Here is a 13105-nt window from a genome sequence, read left to right as displayed (position 1 = left end):
CTCTTTTTAATTTGGCAATACGCATAATCTTTCAAGTCCATTTTTCTGCCAAGTCACAATTTCAAAAAAATCTTTTTCATGAGAAAAAGTTAAAGTAAAGCAATACCACAGCATTTCCATTTGTTTTTGGACTGTTAACATGTAGGGATAATATGACCTGAATCATTGCTTAGAAACATATGTATGTATCTTGAAGCCGTAAGACTTTACATTAAAATCACATCCAGTCAATTTGAAAAGACCATTCTGAATGCAGTCAAATTGAAAATGCTATTCTGAATTGCTTCAGTTTAATTACTACCAGTAATGCTTTCTTTCCATTGCTCATATCCTTGGACACAAAGAGTTTCAACAAAATGTACAGTGTAATCGAGTCTGTGAATGTTATGTTTAATTAGATTTCCATGAAGTTTCTGTGTTTTCTGGGTGTTGGAAAAAGCAGATCTGTAGTAGGCGATCTCTGTGTATAGTCATAATCTAGTGAATAGTCCAGCCCATGTGCGTGGATCCCGGAGCAATAAAAATAATCTCTTAAGTTGTCAAGCCATGCAGACCTCCATCTACACTTAAGAGAGAATTTCAAAGACAGATAATGCAGCCTATATCCACAGGCTACACTGTCCAGTACTTCAACTAGAAAAATTCCACCAACAACCACCAACAGCACTGCCTGCCCAGCTTTTTCCACAGAGAAAAACCTGCCTCTTCCAGCAAAAGCCTCTGGAATGATAGAGAGGAAGGAATGGACAGACAAGCCCCATAGGCTGCCATTATGTGGCTCAGAACAGGATACTGTGCCTTTAAGAAAACTTTCCAGGACTTTTCCAGTATCCCAGAATGCACAGCAGGTCCCTTTTACTTTCAGTTCTTTTTTCCGGCTCCTGCTAGCAGGACCCTGGAGCATTGAGCTCTCCCTTTTCAAGGGTTTATTGGTGATTTTTGTCAAATTTTCAAGTGTTTTAGTGTTGGGAACTTCCTTCTGTGGTGTCAACATGCCTGGCTTGTTTGACAAGTGCCCAGAGTGCGATAGGAAGAAGGCTAAGTCAGACCCACACAGGGTGTGTATCGGCTGCCTTCCCCAGTCCCATGTGCCGGAAGAGTGTGAGATCTGCCACTCGTTCTCAGCCAGGACCCTGAGAGAAAGAATGAAGATCAGGCTCCAAGTCCTGGAGGACAGAAGGCTGAAGGCACAAGGTTGGTCAGGAGGGGCTGATTCTGCCCATGCTGAGGCCTCTGGGGGGCTCCCCAGGGGCAGGAAGACCGGCAAACGCCCCCATTCTCCACCGGCGTCGATGACGTCGACTAAGGCGACGAGAGGGATGACTACGGTCTGTTCACCTTCTCCCCAGGGCTCTGAGGAGAAGCGACGTCGACGTTCAACGTCGAGGGAGCTGACCAGGCTGCCGTCGACGACTTCGGCATCGTCTGCGTCGACGCCCTCAACTTCGCCGTCGAGTCATCGACGTCGAGATCAGGCCCGGCGCTCACCGTCGAGGGGAGGTCGCCTGTCGCCGTCGGCGAAGAGGAGACGGTCGCCGTCGAGGCATTCGCGTCGAGGCACTCGCCGTCGAGGCACTCGCCGTCGAGGCGGCGTTCCCCATCGAGGCGGCGCTTGCCGTCGAGGCGGCGTTCGCCGTCGAGGCACCCGCCGTCGAGGCACTCGCCGTCGAGGCGGCGTTCGCCATCGAGGCGGCGTTCGCCATCGAGGCACCCGCCGTCGAGGCACTCGCCGTCGAGGAGGCGATCGACGTCAAGGAGGCGATCGACGTCAAGGAGGCGATCGACGTCAAGGAGGCGATCGACGTCGAAGAGGGATTCATCGACGTCGAAGAGGCGCAGGGGGCGCCCGGACACCAGGAGTCCCTCGACGGAGTCCCCGGGCTCGGGGTACTCAGTGGTGTATACGCCGCCTCCTCCTCCGCCACCGCCACTGCCGCCACCACCACCACCACCACCGCCGCCTCCTCCTCCTCCTCCTCCTCCTCCTCCACCTCCTCCTCCTCCTGCTATTCCACCTCGCAGGCCTTCTGGCCCACCAGCGGTTCCGACACGATCGGTCTCGTTGCCCAGGTATCCGACGCCGCCGCAGGGAACTCCTAGGCCGCGGCGCCAGGGTAAGCCACCGTCGCCGGGCCCGGCGAGGCCGGCGGACAGACCGAAGCCACGGAGATCGCGCTCCATCTCCAGACGGAGAGGGAGATCGCAGAGCCGTGGGCGTTCGTCGTCAACATCGAGGCGACGCCACAGGAGGCGCAGATCCAGATCACACACTCGATCATCTGCCAGGGACTTCTCACCGATGCTGTCGGACTCGCCCGGGACGAGGGTGTAGCCGGTTGACGATCTGGTCTCCTTCCAGGAGGTACTACTGAGGGGTGCAGCCAAGTTGGGAATCACGGTGACGCTACCGACACCTACGACGTCCGTGATATTCGAGACGCTGCACAAGAAGCACCTGTCTCGCCCCCTGCTGCCTCTCGTGCCAGGACTGGTGGAGCTCGCTATGGAGTTGTTCCTCACTCCGGCAGTGATGAAATCCGCCCCCTCCCGGCTCATGAAGAAGTATCGGGCCCCGGACTCGGACCCGACCTTTTTGAGGATGGACCCTAAGCCGGATTCAGTCATTGTGACGGCGGCGAGGAAGCAGCATGCTACCACCCCTTCATCGACAGTTCTGCCCGACAAGGAGAGCCGATGGCTAGATTCGGCGGGCAGGAAGGTCTGTGGGACGGCTGCTACCACCATGAAGGCGGCAAGTGCCGTGGCTCTGTTGGGGCGTTACGAACGTGCCCTCTGGGAGTCTTTCCAGCAGTACGTTGAGCTGCTGCCTCGCGACAAGAAGGAAGACTTCTTGGAGACTTTGCGCGAGGGGATGCTGGTCTCAAACCAGGTTATCAGTGCAGCAGCGGATGCGTCTCTGCTGGCGGCGCATGGGTACTGTCATGGCGTCCACCAACGACGTCACGCGTGGTTTCGCCTTACCTCGCTCAAGCCGGAGGCTCAACATAGAGTGGCCAATCTGCCTTTCTCGGGGGAAACCCTGTTCGGCCAGCATGCGGATGACGAAATGGCTCGCATGAAGATGGAGGCAGAGACCCTGACGGCTGTCGGGTTGGAGAAGCCAGAAAAGAAGAAGCGCCCGTTCCAGAGACGGTTCGGGTCTGCGGGCAGAGGGCGTGGGCAGGCCTCGGGACAGCAGCAACACCAGCAGCAGCAGTTCCGTAAACCCTTCCAGAAACGCCAGAAGGGTAGAGGGGGCCAGCAGTCCGCTACTGCTACCAAGGGCCCGGCCGGGTCTCGGCCCTGAGCGTCTACTTCCCCTGCAACCGTTACCCACTCCAGTGTGGGGAAGCATTCAATTTTTTCCGGCAGAGTGGAGAAAAATTACTCCGGACAAGTGGGTGCTGAATATTGTTTGCAATGGATACAGTCTTCGGTTCATCAGGCCGCCTCCAGCGATTCTGCCGGTAAGCTCGCGGTATCAACTGCGAGAGCTCCAGGCGGAGGCAGACATCCTGTTACGGAAAAAGGCGGTGGAAGACGTACCTCTGTCTCAAAGGGGAAGAGGTCTGTACTCTCGTTTCTTCCTGGTTCGCAAGAAGGACAAGAACGAGATCAGGCCCATTCTGGATTTGCGGCAAGCAAACAAATGGATTCGCAGAGAGAAGTTTTGCATGCTGTCGTTGCATCAGATTTACCCTCAGCTGCAACGGGGAGACTGGCTCTGTGCCATAGACCTACAGGACGCGTACTTCCATGTGCCCATTGCACGGAAACACAGGAAGTTCCTGCGATTCCAAGTCGGCACCAATCATTATCAATACACAGTACTGCCATTCGGGCTAAAGTCTGCTCCCAGGACCTTCTCGAAGTGCATGGCAGTGGTAGCGGCGCACCTGCGAAGGAACAAGGTATTTGTCTACCCGTACCTGGACGACTGGTTGATCAAGGCCTCATCTTTTTCGGAAGCGCAGGCGCACTTCCGGAGGACGTGCGCTCTCTTGAACAAGCTGGGGTTACACGTCAACATGTCCAAATCTGTCCCGACTCCGGTGCAGTGCATACAGTACTTGGGGGCCTCCATCGACACACGGTCAGCAAGCGTGTCTCCTTCGGAGGAGAGACGGTTATCGCTCTTTCGGAAGGCTCAGGACCTCATGGCCGCTCCATCGGCGACAGTGAGGAAGGTGTCTTCGCTGCTGGGGTCGATGGCCTCCTGTATCTTCCTCACTCCGCACGCACGGCTGCACATGAGACCACTGCAGGAGTGCTTGGAGGATCAGTGGGATCAGGGAACAGGTTCTTGGGACGACAAGATACGGCTGTCTCTACATGCTCTGCAGTCTCTGAGATGGTGGTGTTCGGCGGAGAATCTCCTCAGGGGGTTCCCTTCTACAAGGACATTCCCGAGACGAGTATCGTGACGGATGCGTCTCTCCAAGGCGGGGGAGCGCACTCCGTAGACTTACAGATACAAGGAAAGTGGTCCCCGGTGGAGTCGACGTACCACATCAATTTCCTGGAACTCAGAGCCGTTTACTTGGCATTGAAGGCCTTCCATCCGTCCTTCCAGACCAACTCGTTGCTGATACAGACGGACAATACAACCACGATGTATTACCTCAACAAGCAAGGGGGGTCGAGATCGCGCACTCTGTCGCAGGAGGCGCAGGCGATCTGGCGCTGGCTTCTGGCCCGGGGACTGATGATCACGGCCACGCATCTGCCGGGGATGCAGAATGTTCAGGCGGACGCACTTAGCAGGCTGCTTCAGGAGAACCACGAATGGGTCATAAACGACGAGGTACTAGGAGAAGTCTTCGCAAGGTGGGGAACTCCAGACGTAGATCTGTTCGCCACCGCCGAAAACAGCAAATGCCGAGACTTCGCATCCACGTACTACCAGAAGGGGACGCTGGGGAATGCGCTATGGATCGACTGGTCGGACAGCTTTCTGTACGCTTTTCCACCCATTCCCCTGATTCCGGCGGTGCTCATCAAACTGTCCAAGTCCGGGGCGCGGATGATCCTGATTGCCCCGGAATTGCCCAGGCAGTGGTGGTTCACGGACCTGCTTCACCGGTCTCTCCTTCCTCACATGCGGCTGCCGTGCAGGCCGGACCTTCTCACGAAGTTCGGGGGGCGGATGGTGCATCCCAACCTCTCGTCTTTGAGTTTGGCGGCATGGCTCCTGAGATAGTGCAATATGGTTATTTGAATCTACCAGAAGATTGTATGGACATACTGAAGGAGGCTAAAATTCCTTCCACTAGGGCTTCCTATGCTTACAAGTGGAAGAGATTCTGCATCTGGTGCAAATCCAAGAACTTTGACCCGACGACCTGTAAGGAAGATGTCATCCTTCCATATCTTTTACATTTGGCGCAGTCTGGCCTTAATTTCCACTCCATTAAGGTTCATCTGGCTGCTTTGACTGCTTACAGGAAATGCCCTTCACAGACTTCCTTCTTTCAGATCCCTGTGGTCAAGGATTTTTTGGAAGGTTTGAAGAAGGTGTTCCCTCCTGTCAGACTTCCCTCACCTTCCTGGGAATTGAATGTGGTGCTGTCCAGATTGATGAAGGAGCCTTTTGAGCTTATTCACAAGGCTTCGTTGCAGCACCTGTCCTGGAAGGCGGCGTTCCTAGTGGCCATTACATCGGCCCGCAGGGTGAGTGAACTTCAGGCGTTGTATTGCCGAGAACCTTATACTGTATTTCATGCTGCTAAGGTTTTTATGCGTACTCACCCTAAATTTCTTCCTAAGGTTATATCTGATTTTCATGTCAACCAGACCATAACTTTACCTACGTTTTTTCAGAATCCTCCTTCTCCAGCGGAAAGGTCCCTACATTCCCTGGACGTTAGCAGGGTGTTGAAGTTTTATCTTGATAAGACCAAAGATATTCGTAGGTCAGACCAATTGTTTATCAATTATGGATCAGTCAGGACCGGTCTTGCTACCTCCAAACAGTCCATCTCTCGGTGGATTGTGTCCTGTATAAAGTTGTGTTACCAAAAGGCTAATAAGACCTTAGGGGATAAACCTAAGGCTCATTCCACCAGGGGCAAAGCTGCCACGACTGCTTTGCTGCGTAATGTTCCGATTGCAGAAATCTGCAAGGCGGCCACTTGGAAGTCGATCCATACCTTTGCTGCGCATTACTGTCTGGACGCGGATGCCAGGGCAGATGCTCAGGTTGGGCAGGCTTCGCTGCGAAATTTGTTTGCACAGTAGTGGTATTATTTTGTAATCTTCTCCACCGCCGTTTTTGTGTGGGGATGGGCTTGCCATTCTATTCACTAGATTATGACTATACACAGAGATCCCCTACTACAGAAGGAGTAGTTTCTTTTCTGTATCTCCAGTTCTGTAGTAGGGGTATCTCTGTTATAGTCATAAGCGCCCGCCCTCCTCCCCGGTGGAGAGATGAATGTTAATATAAGGAATGCTACAGGTCTGGCGTGCTACGCCTTCAAAAAGAACTGAAAGTAAAAGGGACCTGCTGTGCATTCTGGGATACTGTAAAAGTCCTGGAAAGTTTTCTTAAAGGCACAGTATCCTGTTCTGAGCCACATAATGGCAGCCTATGGGGCTTGTCTGTCCATTCCTTCCTCTCTATCATTCCAGAGGCTTTTGCTGGAAGAGGCAGGTTTTTCTCTGTGGAAAAAGCTGGACAGGCAGTGCTGTTGGTGGTTGTTGGTGGAATTTTTCTAGTTGAAGTACTGGACAGTGTAGCCTGTGGATATAGGCTGCATTATCTGTCTTTGAAATTCTCTCTTAAGTGTAGATGCAGGTCTGCATGGCTTGACAATTTAAGAGATTATTTTTATTGCTCCGGGGTCCACGCACATGGGCGGGACTATTCACTAGATTATGACTATAACAGAGATACCCCTACTGCAGAACTGGAGTTACAGAAAAGAAACTACTCCATGTGCTTGACACATCAGCACTATTAAATAACAGAACGTTCTCTGAAAGTTTTCTGTTTATGTATGTGCAAGGCCTTGCAGTGTTCCTATTGTGTTTAATGTGTATAATTGTACCTTTCTCATGATCTAATGCTTTTGTGAAGTTCATAATAACCTCAATTATGAAAACAATACATTTCTTTGTAATTTACAACATGAAAACATGAACCTTCATTTTCAGAGGTAGCAAATACAGACACATTAATCAGCAATTTGTTGTACAGCATCAAAGTCCCATAGACCTGAAAAGGACACAGGAATAATTACAAATTTCAACTTATATGCCAGTCAACCTAAGGAACCATAAGATGTCACAACTGCACACATTGTAATAATGTGATTCCAGGCAATACACTGTTGCACCCCAATACAGGAGCCCAAATAACATTGAGGCATACTAGTGATTGCAATACGGACAATGTGATATATTGTATAAAGTGCCCTTGTGGAAAAATATACATTGGGAAAACTGAACGTAAAATTAAAATACGATTGACAGAACACAAAAGCCGGATCAGAACCAAAATATCACCTCAGCCATAGAATCACACTGGATAGAGGCTAATCACACCATTTCTCAATTAAGATTTCAGATCATCGAAAAAGTTACATCTGCACAGGGTGTTGACGACAATAAGAAATTGCTTCAACATGAGATATACTGGATAAAAACATTACAGACCATGATTCCAAAGGGGTTGAATGACAGATTAGATATGGGTTGCTTTTTGTAGGTATGCGCATGATTACTAACCCTATTACCTTGATACTACATTTGAAGAGAATCATGCATGTCACTCATATTAACACGCTTATCAACACACTAGTTAGCACCACGAGGCATGACATTTATATTTTCTTTATTTAAACATTATGCCGTTCGGCGGAATAAGATTTTGAGCTTTGGTCTTTTTCACAGTTTACATAGTTGTGGAACATTGTGATTCACTTCGCATATGAGATGTGGTTTGATTAATGCGTGTATAATTGAATAACATATTTAAATCTGGGTAGAATGGGCTTCCATACATGGGAAGCATGGGCACGGAGTGGATTATTCAGGTATCAGCTTTGAGTTTCATACAAGATGATTGTGAAATAGTTCAATATAACTTTTTGTAACATTTGGTCCATTCTTTTTTACCACTTCGTGACATAACCGTTATGGCCACGGAACGCTGAATAGGTTAGACTCAACAATTACGAGTGAATCCTTGTGATTACATAGCCCCCAGTAGAGGTGTATAGCGGCTTTTGGTATTTCCTGTAACAATATGTGGACAACAGTAAATTGGATTTTCATACATTGATTTAAGTATTGTACCATACCATCATGGCGGTTGCAGTTTCACGCTTCTGCCCTGCGTTTAGGTATTCTTCTTCGGTGATGTTACCAGGGAATACAATGGTTTCTTTACAAGATACAAGATAATATTATCATTATATATATCATTTTCACATTATATGTGCACATTATCATTTTTTGATACTACTTGTTTTTGATTCGTTTGGGGTTACCATACCAATCCAACATGGCGCTTTTTTCATGCCGAGCATTAGTAATGGTCCGTCGTTTTTGTTAATACAACACGTCTAGAGGTATATTCTCGCGAGTTTGTCTACCTGAGCATACCGGTTCACTGAGGAGACTGCATACGGCCCGCTACGGCGAATTATAAGGTAAATGCCAGGCTACATTGTTCATAAGTGTTATTAGTACAGGATGATTTAGTTAATGACAGGGGTAGATTGGATCTCGCAGACGCTGATTGTATGGTCGTTTTTGTGTTACAGATAATACGTACATCGTGTCCAGCAAGGTAAGGTTGTTGACACGCACCATCTTGGTGTGCATTTGTAGTAGGCAGTGTTTTGGAATTACGTGTATGTTTATTCATTTTATCTTGTTACAGACTGAACCGTATTCCACATATTTTGAGGTAAGGCAGAATTAGTTTGAAAGTGCTGTAAGCCGACAGCTGGGTATGTGTCATACAGAGAGTGACTTTATTCATTCATTTCATTGTAGTCAGCGAAAAACATTGATTGGCACACCCCAGTAGGAGTAGTACAACATCAGGTATGCTATCTCGTCTTAACATCACATACAAGCACTATGGGTGAAGGATTTCAACATCTTACATACACTATGAGTCACCATTACGATTCAACACAGGATCCACATATTAAACAGAATTAATAATAGCTACTGTGAGCCCCCTTGGACTTCTATTAGAGTATATTCATTTATGTTCAATTTTTATTTTCAGATGTTTCCCCTGAAGAAGGAACAGCTTTCAGTTCCGAAATGCATTGGGCATTCATAATGAATATTGTATAATTATGTACAATTGATATTGCATCTCTTATTTGTTTTAATCAAATATACCTTGTTTTCTCATTCAACAAAATGAGACTGTGTATATATATAAAAAAAATTGCAAATGCATGTGCTGCATATCTTCCTAATGCAGAATTTAAATTCAACAGAAAAATGATGAATACATTGATTTATGTTTGAATATTATAAGGATCATTTTTGTGGATTCAACCACCAGTGAACAGTGCTCAGCTAATCCTAGCCTTTGAGCTTGTTATTAACTGTAATACACCCCGCAAGAGCTGGCCACTCTTGCTAGCTGTAGCACCAATTTTAATACAAGAATTCTATCAGAATTTAAATACTGGTGTGCACCCCCTACCCGATATAACTTTCAGTTAATTTTTTTAGGCAGCATATTGCTCTTCTCTAGTGCACAATTAGAATTGAGTCACATCCAGGTATTTATAGCGGGCCAGTGCAGTGCAAGTTTCTCGCAGTGGGGCATTATGGTGTTCAGTGGGGGAGAGAATGTGGCGCTATGGTCAGAGCTGCTGAAGCGGAACTGGTGAACCAGGTTCCTCCTTAATGACCAGGCTCCCAGACCACTCTCCTGAGGGAGCACATTCCTGTGCTACACCTTAGAAGGCGCCGCAAGATCTTAAAAGCCCTGCTGTCTTAGCACCAGCAGGTGGACCCTAGCGGTGGCAAGTGTAGGTTAACCTTGAAGGCCTGTCCACCACTATCCATGAAGTTCACCTCCAGTCTTGGGGACAGACCTATGAAGCAGCACACCATAGAGTGGCAGTGACTTTGTCACTGAGGTCAAAGGACCCTTGAGCAGGGTGGTTCTAGGGCAGTGTGACCGCACTGGGCCCTAACTCCAGGTGGGGGCATCGTGTTTGTAAGTATATTATGGTTTTAAAAGCACTTGCTGCCTCCTTCCTGGCCTCCAACATTTTTGGGCAACAATAAAAATGTATTGATAACTCCAGTGATTAATGTTCTTAGTAGAGAGAGATGGTGTTTTGTCTAGTGGAGACTCATGAAAAGGAATGCAGATCACAAAGTGCACATAATGTGAATAGGTCAGTTGGTTACTGATTTTGTCGGAGAGACCCTATTGTTACTTGCAGTTAATAAGTTAAAATCCTAACATAGAACAGTGAGCTATTACCTGTCATGTAAGAGCTGCATGCAAACTCCAAGGTATAAATTAGAGGGTTATGTTTTTTTCCCCAGTCTTCGATTATCCTAATGTTGCAAAAAAGGGTTAATTTGGGTAGAAATCAATTCTGATTATTAAAGAGAACCCCTAACCATGGTATTATGTTTTTAATTCTGAGTTTGTGTTTCTGCAGACCAATCACTATTAAACTATGCTGCCTACTAGTATGGGTGTCATGTGACTCCTACACCTTGTAATCCTTTGTCTTATGGAACATTCCCTACACAGTGATTTGCAGACATATGAATGATTGTCTCTGTGTAATATGTGTGATGTACAGTGCTCTGATACCCTACACTGGTATTAGTGGTGCTGTAAATTTTCTGATACTTTATTATTTTGAAAGTTTTACACATGCTAACAGTCTCTGCAAAGATTTTTCCTTATTAGTACTAGTGGAACATACATCTGCAGCAATGAGAAAGGTGACCAGTCAACCTTTGCAAAGGGCCCTCCACTTCACAGCAGCACAAGTCACATTTTTTAGTAACTTTTGATGTGTTTAAGCTATAAAACAATTTATTAGTTAAAATCGTCAGATTATGCAGCAGATGATGTATTATGTGGCAAATATGGCCAAGCCATAGTTATGTGGAAAACATTTGCAAACTAGGATATTTTGCCATTCATGTTTGAACTCTCTCTCTAGGCATCTTGAAGCTGGAAAACTCCTGCATCCATCCCAAACTGGGTTTCGCCCCTCTCAAGGGACTGAAACAGCCTTACTGTCGCGGAAGACTCTAGAAGGATTCTTGATGCAGGTGGTTCTCTAGCCGTGATATTGTTAGATCTCAGCGCGGCATTTGATACGGTTAATCATCGTATCCTAATTCATCGACCTAAAGATCTGGGTGTAACAGGAACAGCCCTGAATAGGCTGGGACTCTTTCCTTGAGGGTAGATCCTTCCAGGTCTTCGAGGGCGAGGCCATTTCAAGCCCTAGGCCCCTTTATTGTGGCGTGCCTCAGGGGTCGTCCCTGAGTCCCACTTTCTTTATGGTTTACATGGCTTCTCTTGCAGACATTGTTCTACCCTTTGGGGTGCATATAATTACATATGCAGACGACACTCAATTAGTGGTGGCATTTAACTACAAAAGCAGTTCCCCTACTTGTCTTGGTCCATGCCTCGAGGAGGTGATGAGGTGGATGTGCCATTCCCATCTAAAACTGAACGGTGATAAGACCGAGCTTATGTTGCTCGGTAATCCCTTCCCCCTCGAGGTTTCCTCTATCTGTCCAGCATGTATGGGCCCTGTGCCTGTCCCCAAATCCGAAATAAAGAGTTTTGGTTTCTGGCTTGATTCTGAGCTTAGTTTTAAAACCCAAGCAAGGAAAGTTGTTGCATCCTACTTCGGTATTCTAAGACTGCTGCGTAAAGTGTTGCCTTTGCTACCCCCTCAAGCAAGAAAGCTTGTGGTCCAGGCACTTGTCTTAACCCGCCTGGACTATGGCAACAGTCTTTATCTCGGTGCTCCCTGTGCGGTCTTTAAGAAACTTCAAATCATGCAAAATTGTGCCGCAAGGATTCTTGAGGGTGCTCCACGCCGCCAGTCAGCCAAAGCTGCACTTAGGTCTTTACATTGGCATTCTATTCAGGAAAGAGTCCACTTTAAAGCCCTCTGCACCACCCATAAGATACTAGGGGGTGTGGGACCGGCTATCAATTCTTCCTTTGTCCAGCCCTACCAAGCCAACAGGTGGTTACGTTCAAATGACCTCCACCTGGCGTCTGTTCCCAGAATCACGAGGTCCAGAAGTGGCGGCCGACTCTTCTCTTACAACACCGCTAAACTCTGGAACTCCTTGCCGCTTCAAAGACGTAAGGAGCCAGACCACACCGTTTTCCGCAGGAGGCTCAAAACCTGGCTTTTCCCTAATTGATTGCCACAGCTTAGTGCGGTTTCTGCCATAGCGCTGGGATGCCTTCGGGTAACCATGCGCTTTATAAATGCTATTTCATTTCATTTAATTTCAACTGCTCTTGTGGAAAAGGGAGAAGTGCTGATGACAGAAATCCCATGGCTGGGAGACACCTGGCTTGCGATTCTACTTTTAAGGATATTTGGGACATTCCGTGATTGGAAATGTATCCCACTTTGTGAATGTATTTTAATGTTAATAACACATATTTAACCTTAAATAAACATGTGTATCTATTGGTTAAATTAAATAATGTAATAAGCTGTAACCGGTTAGTGAAATGGGAAATGAATACCAAAAATTGGGATATTTTGCTCTTTCTGCCACACCTCTCACTCCGCCCACTGACCCAATCCATTGGTTATTCCCGCCCTCTGATTGTCCTCCCACAGTTCCCCTACTTTTTTTCCCCCACTTCAACCACTGCCTGGCACTAACATGCATTAGAGACAACTGTGGGCTTTTACCACTGGGTCTCTTAGAGAATGACACCTCAGGTCCATACACGGGGGCTAAACACAGCACGTTTCTGGGTTCTCCGCACAACGTGTTTGCTATTTGACACCAGACTTCTGCAGCTTGTGTTGAGGAAATTAAACATCCCCTTGTGCTTGTATAAAACATAGCTGCCAAGTGGCATTGGCACCATGTCATGTCCATT

The 13105-nt window shown here is 47.6% G+C and overlaps 1 long non-coding RNA gene across 3 annotated transcripts in view; it reads left to right on the top strand.

Moving 5' to 3' along the window:
- Positions 1 to 8599: 8599 nt before the first annotated feature.
- Positions 8600 to 13105, top strand: part of LOC146801354 (uncharacterized) — a 463543-nt gene continuing 459037 nt past the window's right edge. For 2 of the 3 annotated variants that reach the window (XR_014967619.1, XR_014967618.1), the window contains exon 1: positions 8600 to 8654. This is a non-coding gene — a long non-coding RNA (uncharacterized LOC146801354). Of the gene's footprint in view, positions 8655 to 8768; positions 8795 to 8887; positions 8915 to 9003; positions 9055 to 9244; positions 9374 to 13105 lie in introns of those variants that run through there. The other variant, XR_014967620.1, reaches the window with a different exon arrangement.

The sequence above is a fragment of the Triturus cristatus genome, chromosome 8 (assembly GCF_964204655.1).
Source record: "Triturus cristatus chromosome 8, aTriCri1.1, whole genome shotgun sequence".
In the NCBI taxonomy this organism is placed as follows: Eukaryota; Metazoa; Chordata; class Amphibia; order Caudata; family Salamandridae; genus Triturus; species Triturus cristatus.
This window is presented reverse-complemented; position numbering and strand designations above follow the sequence as displayed.